Below are 19,786 nucleotides of genomic sequence, written 5' to 3' on the forward strand. Positions count from 1 at the left end.
TTGTCTCTTTTAGGCTGAGAAATGTCTGACAAAATTTTACTTTGCTACTGAATGTGCATAAGTAGTTGTTATATCTTGACCTAATTTATTTTCCTGGTTTTAGTGACAAAAAAAAAAAAAAAGGGAGAAGTGATTGAGTGTCCAAATACCTGTTAGTTTAATAACATTACATACATTGTCTAGGAATGGCAGGTTAGCACTACTGTACATAGTATGATCTGGGTAACTTTGCTCATTCATTCAAGACTCATTTTATATCTTTATCAAAAGTGAAAAAACTCTTTCAAGTTTAGATGGTTGGATCTGTTTTCTAAAACTTGATCTGTGCTTGGCTATACCATCCAGTTCAACAAAAATCAAAATCACTTTAGGATAAGCCATAAGCAAATGGCTACACATAGTTCCTTTCATGAAAACAGAGTGTTACTCTATAACTAAGAATTGAGCAAAAGAGGCAAGTATCCTCCCAACATGATTGCATTTATTACAGAGAAAGATATGAAAAGGATATAAATGTATGCTTATTCTCATAGTTCAAAGCAGTTTATATATTTCATTTAACATTTTCCCTTTGTCAAAAAATAGGTTGGAGTGATTGGCCTAATGCTATCCAATGAGCTTCCAAACTAAGGCACGGCTAGAATCTAGTTTGTTATGAACCCAGACCACCTTAACCACTATATTATATTTTATTTCACCAGCTCTCTATTCTTTTCATGATAATCATATCTCAGCTCTTGAATCATTCCTGGGTAGATTCCTCATTGCTTGCTGTAGTGTAGAGTAAAAAAATATTTTAGAAAATCTTTTGAATTCATCCTAGATTTAATGAATTGTATTGGGAACATTGCGAATTTTACACTTAAATAGATTGTACTCATTTCTTAAAGTACAAATTAAACATTAACCTATCCATTAATTACAAATTTGCTATGATTGTCCTGGCCTAAGGAAATGTGAAAATAAAAACAATATTGAAAAGATGGGTGCAATGTGACTTTGGTAGGAGGAACATTCCACAGCCTAATACAAAATTCCATTGGATGACTGCAGACATTGAGAAATGAACAGTGCAAAGATTTTATCAATTCCACCTGCATGGATTCAGTCCTCATTCCAGCTGTCTTTTACTAAGTATGGAAGACAGCAGTATTTCAAGCACAAGGGAATAGTTTACATTGCTACACAACTAAGGATTTCCTAGTTTTCCCTCAGCCACTGGGTTACATTAGACAAGTTATAACAATATGGTAGCATATTAGGTATAGTGTGATATCTGGACCAAATACTGTAGACTTTGCTCTGATATTACCCTATGCATGTGTAGGACATACATCCAGTTTGTCATTCTGTTTGCAGCACAGTAATTTTTGTTGCATTGTTTATTTCTTAAAACAACTTACTTTAAATAAACAAGAGTCATTAAAGACTATGAAAGTGAGAAGTTTAATAGGATATATTGTCAGAGCTTGTGAGCTCAGGTCTGTCATATCTGTACCTTTATAATGTCAAGGGTAAACGGTAAGTAATGACTATTTACAGGCAAAATGCTAATTCCTCCCTATTCCTGCATTTCTTTGTTCTTGCATAGCAATAATATCATTTACTATTTCCAGGTTTAGAATGAGGTTCTTTTACTTTCTGGATATTAGTGAATTCTTCCTAGGTTTCCAGCATGCAAATAATCTCTCTGTAACTATCTTGTACCAATTCTAGGATTCAAATTCATACAGGTGAAAAATTAGAATATCATACAAAGTTCATTTATTTCAGTAATGCAACTTAAAAGGTGAACGTAATATATGAGATAGACTCATTACATGCAAAGCAAGATAGTTCAGGCCGTGATTTGTCATAATTGGGATGATTATGGCTTACAGCTCAGGAAAACCCCAAATCCACAATCTCAGAAAATTAGAATATTGTGAAAAGGTTCAATATTCTAGGCTCAAAGTGTCCCACTCTAATCAGTTAATTAAGCCATAACATCTGCAAAGGGTTCCTGAGCCTTTAAATGGTCTCCCAGTCTGGTTCAGTAGGAATCACAATCATGGGAAAGACTGCTGACCTGACAATTGTGCAGAAAACCATCATTGACACCCTCCATAAGGAGGGAAAGCCTCAAAAGGTAATTGCAAAAGAAGTTGGATGTTTCCAAAGTGCTGTATCAAAGCACATTAATAGAAAGTTATGTGGAAGGGAAAAGGGTAGAAGAAAAGAGTGCACAAGCAGCAGGGATGACCGCAGCCTGGAGAGGATTGTCAGGAAAAGGCCATTCAAAAGTGTTGGGGACTTTCACAAGGAGTGGACTGAGGCTGGAGTCAGTGCATCAAGAGCCACCACAAACAGACGGATCCTGGACATGGGCTTCAAATGTCGTATTCCTCTTGTCAAGCCACTCCTGAACAACAAACAATGTCAGAAGCGTCTTACCTGGGCTAAAGAAAAACAGAACTGGTTTGTTGCTCAGTGGTCCAAGGTCCTCTTTTCTGATGAGAGCAACTTTTGCATCTCATTTGGAAACCAAGGACCCAGAGTCTGGAGGAAGAATGAAGAGGCACACACTGCAAGATACTTGAAGTCCACTGTGAAGTTTCCACAGTCTGTATTGTTTTGGGGAGCCATGTCATCTGCTGGTGTTGGTCCATTGTGGTTCATTAAGTCCAGGATCAATGCAGCCATCTACCAGGAGATTTTGGAGCACTTCATGCTTTCTTCCGCAGACGAGCTTTATGTGGATGCTGACTTCATTTTCCAGCAGGACTTGGCACCTGCCCACACTGCCAAAAGCACCTGGTTCAATGACCATGGGATTACTGTGCTTGATTGGCCAGCAAACTTGCTTGACCTGAACCCCATAGAGAATCTATGGGGCATTGCCAAGGGAAAGATGAGAGACATGAGACCGAACAATGCAGAAGAACTGAAGGCCGCTATTGAAGCATCCTGGTTTTCCATAACACCTCAGCAGTGGCACAGGCTGATAGCTTCCATGCCACGCCACATTGAGGCAATAATTGCTGCCAAAGGGGCTCAAACCAAGTACTGAGTACATATGCATGCTTATAATTTTCAGATGTCCGATATTGTTCTATGTACAATCCTTGTTTTATTGATTGCATGTAATATTCTAATTTTCTGAGATTGCGGATTTGGGGTTTTCATGAGCTGTAAGCCATAATCATCTCAATTATGACACATCACGGCTTGAACTGTCTTGCTTTGCATGTAATGAGTCTATCTCATATATTAGTTTCACTTTTTAAGTTGCAATACTGAAATAAATGAACTTTTGCACGATATTCTAATTTTTTGAGTTTCACCTATAGATTGATATCCATCATCAGTCTTCCTTTCTTAAAACGTATTATTATGAAGCTTTGTTTTCTTTGAATTTATTTGCATTTTTGTATCAGTTTTGTATAATCAATAAGATCAAGTGATTTAATAAAAAAAAATCACTCGCTCTTAAAACAATATTCAGGTCACAGAATTGTCAGCAATAGCAAATTCAACTCTAATTGGAAAATGTGTGTTCAAATGTATGCACCTGAAGGTTTGGGAAGAATACCCTGAATTGGGGTAGGCTGGTCTATTGCTCTCCATATTGGTGAATTAAGATTCCTAGCAATCTTAACCAACATTGTCAATAATGAAGGATGTCTGGAATTGTAGCTCAACAATTGGAAGACTACTAGTTTCCCATCTTTTATTAATAAAGCTGAGGTCCATCAATTATCATAAATAATTCCACTTACAATTATTCTCTGTGTATCCCTGGACTTCTTCTCTGGTCTTTCATGTCCAAGTCCAGAAAATGGAATGATCAGTATCAGCAAGCATATATCAATGTCTTATATTGGCTTGTTTTATTGTTACATAGCAATAGCTATGAGACATCACCCAGCAACATTACTGATCATAGGATCTGTACCCCAAAAAAGCCTTATTTTTCAGTTTCCTGACTTTGTGGACTTTTGGACAAAATAAAATAGCATTGATCTTGTTCTTACTATAAAACTTTTCTTTTAAATCACCAAATCAATAATGTTATCCAATGCTAACACTTTTTTATAATTTTGTAGAATGAGAGGCATCAAAATATAGGGACAATTATTAGGATAACCATGTAACGGTGTCTTGGTACAGACATCTATTGTAAAAATGTAGAAATAACAGTTAAGTGATATGCCTTTGAGGGAGCCTGAATTAGTAAGGATTTGAGGATTTGAGATAAAAATGGTTGACAAATTTATTAGTGAAGTTTTGAATAAAATATTGGGTGGGGTAACATTTGGTGAGGATGCAAGATCCCTGAATAAGTCCATTAATTTGCTACAGTAATGTATTTTAAATTGCCATCTGGAATGAGATCTTTCCAGAACAAAATCAAAAGGAATTTGGCTAATAAAATACACTCTCTGAATTAATTCTGCTGAAGCTCATTTGGCTGAAATTTGATTAATACATTAAAAGAAAAGACAGAACCAGCTGGATTAACCATGTTAGGTACAGGAAGAACATTGCAGTGTGATTATTATGTAGATTATGGGATTGGGGGTGCAGAAATTTGAGGGTCACTGATAAGTGGTACTCTTGAAAACTACCAATTGTGAAGAGTTGGGGGTGTAGGGTTTATTATGATAAAACATTGAGCTACTTTAGCAAGATTCAAATGGTAGAAGGTAGGAGAGACCTTTTCCTACAAAGAAATGTTCCAGAGATACAAGGTTTTGATACAGTCTTTCTCAGTGATTTAAACATTTCTTTGTTGAATTCTCGTTACCTGGGCTGAGTGCCATTTATGAGATAAGCTACGAATGATTCGTCTTCTATCTCTTTCCTACTTTTGTTTATCCTCCTTTCCCTTCCTTTCACAGATAACCCACAATCTTTCAGAATACTTTTGTTCAAATGAGGAAGATTATACAACTTCTTCCTTCCTTTAAATAAGTTATAGCTTTAGTATGTATCAAGTGTCTTCATTGTTTAGTCCATCTGGCACTTAGATATTGTGAGAGTTTCGTGTATCTCATGGTATTTTTCCCCGTCCACGGAATTTCACAACAGCTAATTCCAAAAGGGACTTTCCTCTGTTCAAAGAAGATTCATTCTAATTATTTTAATTGCTGAAATGAATGTTATTCTGTGTTCTTAAATCAAGTTGGCTAGATATTTCGTAAAGCTGAATAATTCCTTGAATCATTTTTTTTAGGGGTGGTGGCGGTGAAATGATATAACATCCAATATATTATTTTATCCATTCTATCCCAGAATTCTTTCCTACACATCTCAATAATTTAAACCGTGTTGGAAAATAATTTTGAAAAGACAGTTTCCCCAAATGTTAAGTTTATCAAATGATTAACATCTGAGAAGGGCATTTGTTTTTAGAAGACAGGCCAATATAAATAAATATATTAATAAAAATAAATATTTAAAAAATCATTATTTCTGAAACATAATTGTGCATTTAAAGACTTAAAAAGAGGGTTTATAATTATTGATTTTGAAAGGAAACCTAATATTATACTTTTATATTAATTTATCAGAACTTTCTCTAGTGTTTTTCTCTTGTAAACTGAATATTGGTCAGTGAAAAACCTAGTAGTAAATCTGGGATAATTAGTTACCTGTTACACATACAAACCATCCTATATTAAAGAGTATATTATATTTATTTATTAAAGCTATATTCCCCTTTCTCACTGTCCAGAGTGACTCTAGGAGACGTAAAGCATAAATATAAAGCATAAACATAAAGCATTAAAAGTGTTACAATTAACAACAGTTAAATAAAAGATTAAAAGCCAAGACCATGGATGATATGGCACTGGGCTTTTGCCTCTCATTCGATCAGCCATGTCCAGCATAGTGCATCCCAATTGGGGCTTCAATCCAATTGGCAGAGTCAAGTTTTAAGGCACCTCCAGGTGGGCAGAATGGTGGAGGCAGATCTCACCTCTAGATACAAGATGTTGTAGAGGACAGTGGCTGAGAAAGAACAGAGAAGGCTCTTTACCTTGACCCTGCTAGCTGAATTTTCTTTTTTTGACAGGATCCAAAGGGGGCTTCCTCTGCTGGAATAAATAGGATGGGCCAATTCCATTGGATGAGATGGTTCCTCAGATAACTTGATGATCCCATGCCATGTGAAGCCTGCCCATATAAAGCCCAGCAGGAAGAAATAGTAAGCTAAAGAAATTAAAGACATGATGTATAAAAAGGAAATACATACCACCAATTCATTCTATCTTTCCACATCTTTCTACCCTTGCAAATTATTTGTTGGTCTAGACATAAGTGACTTTTCTTCTTTAAAGTCTCATCTATTTTTTATGATCTTACCAACTACATCTAAGCATTACTTTCTTGGTTCTCCCTTTCCATGCACTCTGCCTTCAGATTTTGAATTTTGGATTCAAATTTCATCCATATTAATAAACCAGCACAATTTCTTTGTCTTACTGATTGGTCTTTTTTTTTTTTTGTTCAATCCAAATTTATTCAATCCCCCTGTAGTTTTTGTACTCACTCTTGCTACCTTTCATTTGCTACAGGGGAACAATCCTTTGTTCAATTGTCCAGGCATAGATCTATCCATAAATAGAATAAAAAAACAAGCCATTGTAAAACGTAAGATTCAACACACATAGAGAAAGAGACATGCTCTTTTCTTGTGTGGGTACCCCAATTATCATTTTTGATGTAGAAGAAGCCAATGACATGCATATTTGTTGAAACGCTCAAGCATTTTGTCTCTGATTGCCTCTTTTAATCTCCACAGATCTTCATCATTGGAGGTCAAGGAAAGAGCTAGACTGTTTTCTTCAAATTTCTAGTTTTCAAAAAGTAAGTTTTTGCTCTCTTTGTAGAATGATACAAAAAAGTATGCATAGAGAATGCTTACAATGCTCTCCACTTTGAAAAATACAACACCAGTTTTTTGATGATGCATTGCTGAAATTCAGCAATGTGATTTCTGAAGCCATGGAATGAATCAAGAAAGTGGGCAATCACCTACTTCTCTCAAATCATCACTCTCCAATGGTTTCCTACTTTTCTGATAGAAGTAATTTACAGTGATGTCACTGAAGCTCTCCATCTTCAACACATTTCTGATTTCAAGTGTCTTTGGAGACTCATAATTGTCACTTTTTCTGTCTCCACAATATGTTCTAAGATTAAAGCATAATATGGTGATAGGAGAATGTGTGAGGCATCATTTTGTTTCTGAACTTTGTCAACTTGAGAATATAGGTGGTTGTTTATTGGATTACTGTGATAATGGTCCATCACAAGCTAGGCTGATAGCATCAGAGAGTGAAAAAGGAAGGGACCATGGATAACTGGGCCATACTGCATACACAACAGCTGACTATCACTAACTGCAGCTGCTCACAACTGGAAACTGTATGATAATGGTAACATTTCCTATGCATAGATACAACAATGTGAAATAGAAGCCAGGCTTAATTTCAACTTGTTTCCATTTTTTTGACAGAAATTGTTCTTAGGACATTTATCTGATTTGTGTTTTGGTAATTCATTTTTATCATGGGAAAGAGAACATGTGGAAGTATGATGCATCTCCCATTTGCAATACTTGTATGTATCCAGAAACAGAATGGTTTGCGGACATGGTGGACATTATAGTATTTATTTGTTCCTTTTCTTCAGATGCTTGAACTGAACTGAACTTGGCTTACTTTCCTAAGACATCAAACTCACGTTTTTAAAGTTTTGCAAGCCTTCCTTAAATATCTTCTTCTGTAGTTCTGCTTCTTATTTTGTTTTGTGGTCATTAACCACTGGAGAAATTTGTCTCCCCCCACTTCTAAAAGAATGCTGGATATAATTTACTGCTCTTAGAAATATTAAACTACACACACACACACACATACACACACCAGGAAATTAAGAGTTAAAGCTGTAATACAGGGCTGGCACTCATCCTTAATACAGCTTGTATTGGAATACTTTGGCTGGCTTGATTTCCTGGTATACAAGGTGAATGATACTACGGGATATATATTTGAAACATCTTTTTAGGAATGGAGAAAATATTTTTCAGTTGAATACCCCCCTTTCCTGAGTGATACATGGATGAATTAGACAAAAACTGTTGTAAATGCAATGACTTCGCTATACCTTCCAGGAAGCTTTCTTGATCAAACTTCTTATAATAATAGCCCCTTTGAGGCCAAACAAGTTCAATATCAAAATAATTTTGCTTCCTTGCACCTATGAAGATGAAATTTCTTTTGACTCTAGATGGCAACCCATAGATAATGAACCAAGTGTAACCTCTTTTCTCATTTTTGCAAACAGTTGTTTTTCAGTGATGCATTTTTTCCCTATGGGTTTAATAAAGATGGGGGAGAGAGAAGGGTAAAATAGGTGGGTTAAACATACTGGTTTTTCAAAAACCATGCAAGTTTTAGAAATCTGGCTAATAATTTTATTTCCACAGGCCTTGGTAATGAATTTGTGTTTCTAGACATATGACTTAGAACCCTAGAAGAAAACAAAGCATCATTTAAGAAGCATAGCTCTTAAAGAAGAAACAAAATCGCCGAACATATTTAAACAATCTCTCCTGTTTTGATATTTACCACTAAAGTCTGTTACAGAAGGGAACATTCTTGTGATTTAGACTAGCAGTCAGTAATTTAAGAATTTGCATGATCCTATGCAAGGAAAGAAAATTGATACCAGTAACATTGGGATGAGGGCCCAGATTGTTGGCAGCAATATGCTGACTCTGTAAATTGCTTAGAAGAGTTGTAAACCACTATGAAGTGGTATATAAATCTAAGTGCTATTGCTATTGGGATATTTATTTATTTTTATTTATTTATTTATTTTGATTTGTCAATCACTTACAAGATAATAGGTATAAGTATAATAGTTATGAATACATGAAATGGGTACATATAGGAAAAATAAAAGAAACAATAGGACAGGGATGGTAGGCACGTTGGTGCGCTTATGCACGCCCCCTACAGACCTCTTAGGAAAGGGGTGAGGTCAATAGTAGACAGTCTAAGGTTAAGGTTTTTGCGGTTTGGGGAAGAAACCATAGAGTCAGGTAGAGTATTCCAGATATTGACCACTCTGTTGCTGAAGTCGTATTTCCTGCAATCAAGTTTGGTGCGGTTAACCTTGAGTTTGTATCTATTGTGTGCTCTTGTGTTGTTATGGTTGAAGCTGAAGTATTCATTGATAGGTAAGTCATTGCAATGTATGATTTTATATACCATACTTAAATCAGACCGAAGACGGCGTAATTCAGGGTTTTCTAGGTCTAGAATTTCAACTCTGGTGGCATAAAGTATTCTAAAACGAGTAGAGGAGTGGAGAACTCTTCTTGTGAAATATTTCTGGACTTTCTATTAATATCAGATACATAATATGGGTTCCAGACTGATGAACTGTATTCAAGTATTGGTCTAGCAAATATTTTGTATGCTCTAGTTAGTAGTGTGATATTACCAGAGAAAAAGCCACCTAGGATTAGGTTAACAATTCTTAATGCCTTTTTGGCTATGTAGTTACAGTGGGCTCTCACACTTAGATCATTAGAGATGAGTATTCCAAGTTCCTTTACAGAGCTTGAATCATCAACAAGGTCTTGACTATTCAGCTTGTATTTTATTTTCTGATTTTTTTTTGCCAATATGTAGGACAGAGATTTATTTGTTGAGATTTGAAGTTGCCATTTGTTTGACCCTTCTGATACATAGTCAAGATCTTTTTGAAGGGTAGCAGTATTGTCTGTGGTATTGAACAGCTTTACATCATCAGTGAAGAGAATGCTGTTGCTCTTAATATGACCACAGAGTTCATTTATGTAGAGTATGAAGAGAGTTGGCCCTAGAACATTGCCTTGGGGGACACCACTATTGACAGGTACAGAATTTGATAGGACACTCCCAATTTTGACCATTTGTTGTCTGTTTGACAGGAATGCTTCTATCCAGTTATGCAGTTATCCAGAGATACCATAAGATCTTAGTTTTAGGAGTAGTTTGTTGTGTACCACTGCATCAAAGGCTTTACAGAAGTCTATGTAGATTGCGTCTATTGTTTTGCCCCGATCGAGTTGTGTAGTCCATATGTTTTTGCAGTGTAAGAGTTTCAGATTACAGGATAGTTTTTTTCTGAAACCAAATTGTTTATTAGAGAATAGGTTGTTTGTCTCTAAGTGGAGGATAATGGATTGGTTAATAATTGATTCCATGACTTTACAGGTGACACAGCATAAGGAGATTGGACTGTAATTTTCAACTAGGCTGGGCTCTCCCTTTTTGTGGCTTGTGACCATAGTTTTGGCAAGGAGCTGGTCCTGAAAGATTTTTCAAAGATTATGCTTAGAGGTTCTGCTATGACAGTGGATAGCTTTTTTAAGAAGTAGGCACATATTCCATCCGGTCCAATAGATAGAGATAGTTTTAGATTGTATAGTGCTTTTTCAACATTGTTTTCTGTAAAATCGGTATGTATTAGATCATTGTAGTTGTCTGTAGTTTGGCTAGGAAATACTAGGCATGATCCATTGCTGTTTACAAATACTGAGCCAAAGAATGTGTTAAAGATGTTGGCTTTCATGGTGTCATCGTTGCAGTCTTTACCATTAGGTCCTATCAGGGGTGGGATGGACCTTGAGTCTTTTAGTATTTAGTATTTTAATATTCATTCTGGAGAATCTCATTGGGCATGCTGGTGTTGGTCGAGGGACAGTATGAGTTGAGTAATTGCTCAAGTGATCACTCATCAACTGTATGGTGAGGAGAAGTAGATAATATTTGATATCTATAACCTACTAACTTGAGAAAAAAGAAAGAAAAACAAACTCTAGGTCATCTAAAACTGCTCATACTGCTATATTCTGCAGCTATTATATATTCTTCAAGTGTAGTTCCATCTATAGTGCATTGCAGAAGATAATATAGGAGATGACCAGGACATGAGTGGTTGAAAGAAAGAGAACATCGACTTGGTCAGGATTGACAGATAGGAGTTCTGTCAAGAGTTGTATCATGTGGTGACTGCAATAAGAAAACTCAGTATAGGCATGCTTTTGAGACAGCAACTTTAAGAACTAATTGATTATAAAAGAGTGTCACATTTTTGAGGATTTTGCAGCCATAAAATTATATATCTATACTTATAATAATATCTGAAGGAACAAAGTGTTTAAATAAACCCCTGTTCTCCCAATTCTTTGTTGAAGCTTCTTTTCTTCAAGAAGTATCCATCTATTGCAGAAACTGATATTAATATAAAAACCAAACTATAGCATTCTCCAGCTTGGGAAATTATTCTATGTTATAGATACACTTGCTGCCAAGCCTCCAAGGGTGCATGTGTATGCATTCATGTGCAAGTATCTGCCTTGTGTTACAGATAACAGCCCATAAGATTACATCACCTTGTTAATCTCCTTGGTTTTTTGCTTTTATTTTATTTATTTCGATTCTTTCTTTTTCTTTATCTTTATAAAGCTTTCAAGATGGCACAATCTTAAATACTTCGGATGGAAATGATAAACTGTCTGCTAGGCCTTAACTTTGAATGGGCTTCCCCTGCAGAGTATCATATTTAAATAAATTGCTGTTGAAGAGAGCAAGCATGTTTCAAGTAGAGCCTTTTGATCATAGTCTATAAGGCAATCAAGGGCCGCAGGAGAATCAAGGAGGTAATGGACATTATTCCAGTGGGTAATGGGGGATAAAAGAGTAGAATTGTTGGCCAAAGCATTAAAACATACTCTAGTTCTTGTGTGCAAATAATTGTAAAGAGGGCGCCTTCTCAGTTCATTTAATATGTCTCAGCATTCACAATAAAATATAATAAGTTATAATGGATTATTGTTATTATTTTCTTTTTAAAAAACCATGGGCTTTTCATCCTCCAACTGCACATTCCTGTGGGAATTGCTAGCTGATGGATTAATTGAGGGAAAACTTATGGATGCTGTTGAACTTCAGCTAATAATTTAGTTGATGGATTTAAGCAGAAGCAACAGATGTGGAGGTGGAACCTGGAATGCCTGCCTACTTGAGAAGATCTCTCTCTTGCTCTCATTTCAATTACCAATGAGAAAATAAATGCAGCAAGGAAGTGATAACTGATGATGTCTGGAAATATTACACGTTTGACAACGATATGCTATTTGACAAGTGTGCTTTATTGCCAGAATATTATTTTACCCCACCTCCCCACTGAGCTGCACTCTGACAGCCTTGACCTCTGTCTCTTATATTTATTTGTGTTCCATCCTACAACACCTGGGTGTGTGTCCCCAATGGTTATTTTCTTAGAGACACGGAATGTTTGTGAGTAAATGTGGCATTGCTTTTCTGTTATCTTCATATCATGAGGGACAAGCAGTTCCACTCATTAAGAACAAAGAACTTTCTTCCTTAACAGACAGTCAGACATGATGACAGACAGACAGCATCCTCATCTACAGAAGGTTCTCTTTCTCCAGATTGTGGGAAATCTTATATCTGGCAAACATAATGCTAGATACACACTTACATTTTATAAATTATTAGCACACTCTCTTTGTTTTTTGTAGACCTCTCACAGTAATAAGTAGAAAACCTGAGCTGTAAAATTAGGATGACTTGGTATATTTCTCCTTTATTGTCTCTAGAATTCATATTTATCCAATAATGGAAACACTTGATTTTGGATCATGCTGAAGATGTATATGTAAATTTTGGATTTTTAAAAATTCTTTTAAACGTCCTTGCTCTGAGTTTATCTCTTCTTACAAAATTTTAGTTTTTGTGTTGTTGCTTATATTCTATTTTAAGTCATGTTTGTATTTTATCCCTTTTAGGGTTTTTTACTTCCCTATCTTTCCCTCTCCATCTTTATTATTTAGCAAACCCTAAAGATTATAAATAAGGAGTTGGTTTGCCTCTGAGTAAACAGAAACCATACTGTTAAATGTATTTATTTGTTTGAAAGACATTCTTTCACCTCAAGGAGCAAAAGGCAGTATAGCTAGAACAGCCACCCTCATTTTATCCTCACAACACAATTTGGTCTAGGAAACTGAGAGTTCAAAGTCTCACAGAGAATTCTCATGACTGTGGATGGTTTTGTGTCTAGTACTTTCCAGTCATTTTCTAGCAGTTCAACAATGGATCATGGTGGTTTTTATCCCTGCTCTCTTAAATAGAACATATATTGTGGAATATGTGTTTTTCTCCTTAAACTTCATAGTTGGTAGGAAAGATCATGTCATTCCATGTACATTTATCAACCGCTATCTTGAATTCTTTATTTGGTGTTTTTAATATTTCTAAGTTAACTGAGGATTACTGTACCCAAAACATCTTTCTGAAATTCTCCTTGATTTATGGGCTGACAAATATTGTAGGCTAAGTAACTCTAAAAGGAAGACATGTTTGAAATGGTTTCTTATAGATAAGGTTCACCATCACTACTGACATTTCTTTTAACTTTGGATTTGAAAACAAAACATAAGAGACTGTTACTATAAATATCAGTATCAAAATGACCCTCATTACAAATTTTCATGATGTGGTTAGTTGTGACTGACCACAAATCTCAGTCAACTTCTTTTTCTTTTATCAATTTCTTCCTTTGAAATGTCAAACATCATATAAAATGCCTTCCAAGAATATTCATCTCATCTCTAATAACAGGTAGTGATGTCATGAAGATCCAATCCCTTAGCAGTAGCTTGAACCTTAAAGATATGTAATGCTCATTTTCAAGGAATGTCTCTGAGGGTTCTGCTCTGTTCTGACCTTTTTAATCAGAGAATAATCCTCTAACTTTTGTAACAGTAGGGAAAGGATCTCTCTCTCCCTATCTATAACCAATTGATCATTCTACATTTATTTTATGCTAGCAACAGATATTTCAGAAGGGAAGTTTCTCCTGTCTTATCGATACAGCTATTAAGGAAAACAAGGGGAAAAAGACAAATTGAGCTTTAGGGTAATTTAAAAAAAATTAATGGATTAAAAAAATAAAACAGACTCCATTGTAAGGATGGAGGGTCCATAAGGAAATAAAATGTTTTATTTTTCTCTTAAGTACCTTGAAGAATACTACAACTGCTCAGTGAATCAGCCATAGAAAAATAAGGCAAAATAATTCATATAGATCTTTGTGAATGGTTAGATAGTATTGCAAGGAGATGTAATCATATATATGTAAACCTACAGTTTAATGTAAAAACTGAGATTATAGAATAATGTTGTAATGCCAAAATCAGATCTATTTTTTATTTAAAAAATTAACTCAGTTAACTGAAAGTGACGTGTCATTTTCAGCATCTGAACTGTTTTCAACATGTTCCATAATCCATACTGGGAAATGCTTGGAGAGACGGAGAGAGGGAGGGAGGGAGAGAAAGAGATGGGGGGATATAAGACAAAGAGATTACTAATGTCTGAATAGTGATTCCGCTATCCATATGAACATATTACTGAACATACATCTTTCCTTCTGAGTATATTGCTGAATACATACACACAGACATAAAACTACGCACACGCACACACGCACACACACACACACAAAGATGTGTCTGTGTACACACACACATACACACAAAACTGCACACAGGTACACACACTCACACACACACAAAGTCACACACACAAAGATGTGTCTGTGTACACACACATACATACACACACATTCCTTCTAGGCAGTATGCAGATTCTGAGCTAGCTCCGGGTGACTTTGTGGATATGTACATCCTTGGCAATAATATGGAAGTGATTTGCCATTGTTTATGCACATTTTGTGTGCATAATGGGCGTGAATATACCCACCCACTCACCCACACACACACACAAACAAAAACACTTTAATGCCTTCTATATGACTCTGGAATCAAAAGTAGCTACAAATGTTGGCCAATCATAATATATAAATAATATATGCTTTTGAAGAAAGATTGCATAATTTAGATGGAAATTACCTCTGGAAGAATAATCTCCATTTTTAGTGAAGCACTCTTTCCATGTAAATTTTCCAATACCAACAAGGAAATCTTTTTCCAAACAGGTTCCAATTTAATGTAAAAAATATTCTATTTGTATGGTTAAATCGTAAGTCAAAGGGCAGCAATAATAACCCACTCAGAAAATCTCTATTTATGGCATTTGGCATCTTCTAAAGCAAAAAGAACCAGAAGACATTATCAAATCATTTTTCCATTATGCATTTATATAAAACTATATAATTTCATCATTTCTAATGCAGTTTCCCCAATCTTGGTACTTTCCAGGCAATTTCATACTTGTTGATAGTACTAAGAGTTACATATAACTTCATAAAATAGTTTTATATACAAAATAAGGTACAATATTTTCACTTACAGAAATACAACACTCACTTTCCTCTATCTCCAATAAGACCCCCCCCAAAATCAGGAGGAATATATGGAATATTACAATGGAGTATGTGCAAAAAATATATGGTTGTGGCTTTTTGTAAATTGTGTTGTTGGTCCTACTAACACCCTCACAGACATACATCTCTTAAATTCATTTGTATATTTAATAACTGCAATAATTTCCATATTTTTCCCTCCATAAAACACACTTCCCCCCTCCCCCAAAAATTGGTGGAAATGTCTGTGTGTCTTATGGAGCGAATATGGTGAATAGCAGCCAGGCCACAGCAGCCAGGTCGTTTTACAGTGCTGAACCCCGCCTCTTCTGTCTCTTTTCTGCAGTGCAGGAGTCAATAGGCAGAGCTTGCACATGAGAGGACACCTATCTGTGGTCCTCTCAGGCTCCACCTCCTACCCTCAGTACACTGTTGGTCCATATTCGGTGCTCCATATTCACAGTGAGACAGTGCTCCATATTCATTTTTTTTCATCTTTCCCTCCTCCTAGGTGTGTCTTATGGTCAGGTGCCTCTTATGGAGCAAAAAAAATATGGTATATATTTTTGGATTTTGAACTGCAATTTTGGTGTCATCATCTCAAAATGCTTTCTGATTCATCCATTGTTCTAATTTGCCAAATTCAATTAATAAAGATTGCAGTAGCAGAGAAGCTTCATATGAGATGCTTAAATGGCAATAGGAGTCATGGTTTGTGGGTGGGGGACACAAAAGACCACATATGATACATTGTAAGAGACTTCACTTGTAGTATTTTATAAACATATACCTTTGCAGTTAGTATCAGATATTAGATTATGAGAACAAAAGTTTAATTAGACAAGATTCCAATTTTCATTTTATTAATTCTGATCGTGTTGATTTCTGCACATCTTGATTTGTGATAGGAGCACAGGCATCAGGAAGACTAGTAAGCTAGGCAGAGATGCAAAACTACAGCATCTCATCAACTTATTCTGCAGCTTAACACATTGAAATATATTCAGCGATTTAGTAGATATTATTGAATCTGTAAACTGGGCTATTCTAGAATGCCACTTCACTAACAAAGCTGAATACCATACATGTAAGTACCCGCGAAATCTTAAGAAAACAAATATATATATATATATATGTATATATGTGTGTGGGTGTGGGTGGGTGTGGGTGTATACACACACACACACACACACACACACACACACATATATACATATATGTATATGTGTGTGCGTGTGTATAAATATATGTATGGTATTCAGCTTTGTTCGGTATTTCCCACGTCATTGTAGTTGTGCTTTTAAAGTTGTAGCAATGTTTCGGCAGAATCTCATCTGCCATCATCAGGCTTCTGTATTGGATTGAAGCAATTGATTCTGGATTGATTTTGTATTGGATTGGACAGAAGCCTGATGATGGCAGATGAGATTTTGCCGAAACGTTGCTACAACTTTAAAAGCACAACTACAATGACGTGGGAAAATACCCGAACAAAGCTGAATACCATACATGTAAGTACCTGCGAAAACTTAAGAATGTATGTATGTATGTATGTATGTATGTATGTATGTATGTATGTATGTATGTATGTATATATATATATCTGCCCCATTGCACTCACCTCATTTTCCTGGTCAGCAGATCTGTGGTGGCCCTGGTCTTAGACTGCTGCTTTTAAATGTGAGATCAGCTTGCAATAAGGCTAGCCTTATTGCTGATTTGATCCTCGAAGAGAAGGCTGATCTGGCTTGTATAACTGAAACTTGGCTGAGCCCAGAGGGAGGCATTCCTCTTGCAGAAATGTGCCCAGTGGGTTATTGAGCATGGCACCAGTCTAGACCTCAGGGCCGGGGAGGAGGTGTGGCTGTTGTTATTGGAGAATCTCTAGTAGCCTCCAGAGGCACTGTTCAACAAGTCCCTGGCTGTGAGACCCTATTTCTTAGATTGGGCTCAAGGGATCAGGTGGGATTGCTGCTATATACACCAGCCTCCCTGCTGCATGGCAGCTTCCCTACCTGGGCTTCTGGACCTCACTGCAGGACTGGCAGTGGAATTCCCCAGGCTTATAATTCTGGGGGATTTCAACCTGCCTTCTCTGGGGTCGGGGTTGGAGATAGCCTGAGATTTTATAGAAACCATGACTTTCATGGGCCTGTCCTGACTAGTAATAGTGGTCACACTCTCAATTTGGTGTTCTTGTCAGAGCAGTATTATGTGACCTGGAATTGGTAGACCTCTCCTTGGTCCCCTTGTCATGGTCAGATCACAGGCTGGTGGCAACGAGTTTCTCAAAAGCTGCATCCCCTGCAGGGAGGCAGGACCTATTAGATTGGTCCACCCCCATTAACTAATGGACCCAGATAGGTTCCAGAAGCAGCTGGGGGTTATAACTACAGATCTATTATGCAGTCCAGCCAAGCTCTTAGTCACTGTTTGGAATAGGAAGGTGACTGAGGCTCTGGATAGGATTGCACCCTTGCAACCTCTTCTCACCTGTAGACCTCTCTGTGCCCCATGGTATACAGAGGAACTGAGAGGGATGAAATGCATGAGGAGATGTCTAGAGTGCCGCTGGTGGAAGACAGGAGATGAACTCGATCGAACACGGGTAAGAGCTGTTACTAAGGCCTACCTTGTGGCGATTCGTGAGGCGAAGTGTAAATACTTCTCCACACTAATTGTGGCTGCAGATAATCACCCAGCGACCCTCTATAAGGTGAGCCGTCTTCTCTTAGGGAAGGAGGAGATTGAGGTCCACTTGAAGGGGCATGCTGAGGAATTTGTGGATTTTCTGGAAGACAAAATTGCTTGACTTCGTTCCCAGTTAGATGCCGGCATGGTTGCTGATATGTGCAGATTTATCATTGTCTCGAATGAGACCAATCACTGTTGTATCATCTACAAACTTCAGTACTTTAACAGAGGGGCTTTTGAGATGGAGTCATTGGAATATAGTTAAAAGAGAAGTGAAGAGAGCGCACAGCCCTCCGAGGCTCCTGTGCTAATTGTACTGGTATCTGATGAGATTTTGCCTAGCTTCACCTGTTGCTTCCTGTCTGTTACAAAGCTTAGAATCCATTTACAAGCGTGGTCAGGGACAGCTAGCTGATTTAGTTTAGTTAGAAGAATATCTGGAATGATAGTATGAATGCTGAGCTACAGTCTACAAAGATGACCCTTGCAAAGGTCTTTGGAGATTCAAGATGTTGTAAGATATAGTGCAGAGTCATATTAACAGCACCATGGTATTTGATCTTCATGGAAGAAGGTGCAACATAGAGATAGGGGAAGTAAACTCTTCTCACAATACATCCTGCCCAGTTAGAACATATTGTCTTATTAATATTTTCTACCTTTTAAGGAAAAAAGATGTTAAGATGTGGAAGGAATAGGTGGGAAGCAAACTTGGATAGAAACACCCCAATCAGATCATTGGTAATTGTGACATGTTAAGCATTGGGATAGTTGGTCATTTCTGAACTAATTCAATCAGAAACATTATATAAATGCAGACTGCAAGTGTTTAATGCAACATGAGTGATAAATATTATCTTTTTTTTTCAAATTGCAACTCTTTTATGAATATAGGATGCTTTTTTGTTCAATATATATTTCTTCAAAAAGATTTAGATCAGAAATTAATTGACTTTGAATTGTAGACCTCATGGTTGAAAGATGTGGGCTAAGTCTTGTTCTTTGTTGGTCCTTCTGCCCTAACCCTCATATAGCCCTATTTGAACAAGTTGCTTGATAAAGAGATCTGGACAGATCAAAAACTGACATACTGTATGTATATAATTGATAGAGGGTTTTATGCTTTTATGTTTTGTTTGTAAGTTTGTTGTAAAAAATAAAAACTTTTTTAAAAAAACCCTGATATCTCTGCTATAATCTCCAAGATAGGAATATCATGCCAGCACTAAATCCTACATGTTTCTGTTGAACGCGTAGAAAATTAAGAAAATGTTAGGCTTGTCTCATATCATCATCATTCCATTATTTTAAAAACAAAAGCCAATGTCTAGAAATAACTCACAAAGCCATCTTCCTGGTTATTTTGAACTAGTTTCTAGAAAGTTATTGCAAGCTTGATGCTAGAATAATGCCTTCTCCCTTTCTGTCCCTTCATTTTTTATTTGAATGTGGAACTTTCCTCCCACTGGAAAAAAAAATCCTTCATGAAGAGACATTATTTAACTTAAAGTCATATTTACACTGCAATTGAGGTAGATCATAATCTAAAATTATGAGCATTTATATTATTACAGCAATTTAGTGTTGAATGATCACAAGAAAGTACCATGATTAGTTTGCATATATGTACATGTATATGTATGTATTGTTGTTTGTAAATTTGAGCAGAAGTCCTTTTTTTGGAGTCAGTGTATAGATT

The 19,786-nt window shown here is 36.4% G+C and overlaps 1 protein-coding gene and 1 pseudogene across 1 annotated transcript in view; both read left to right on the top strand.

Annotated features, from left to right (window-relative positions):
• The window catches only part of TWIST1 (twist family bHLH transcription factor 1), a 92,120-nt gene that overhangs the window by 32,258 nt on the left and 40,076 nt on the right, over window positions 1-19,786 (top strand). The window contains exons 3-4 of the transcript XR_015745918.1: window positions 6,059-6,190; window positions 6,788-6,852. The gene's annotated coding sequence lies outside the window, so the exon portion shown is untranslated. The remainder of the gene's footprint in view (window positions 1-6,058; window positions 6,191-6,787; window positions 6,853-19,786) is intronic.
• Window positions 16,981-18,205, top strand: LOC148128821 (uncharacterized; annotated as a pseudogene).

This window comes from Notechis scutatus, chromosome Z (assembly GCF_049901735.1).
Source record: "Notechis scutatus isolate UNSWTSFEM ecotype Mainland chromosome Z, rNotScu1.2, whole genome shotgun sequence".
Lineage (NCBI taxonomy): Eukaryota > Metazoa > Chordata > Lepidosauria > Squamata > Elapidae > Notechis > Notechis scutatus.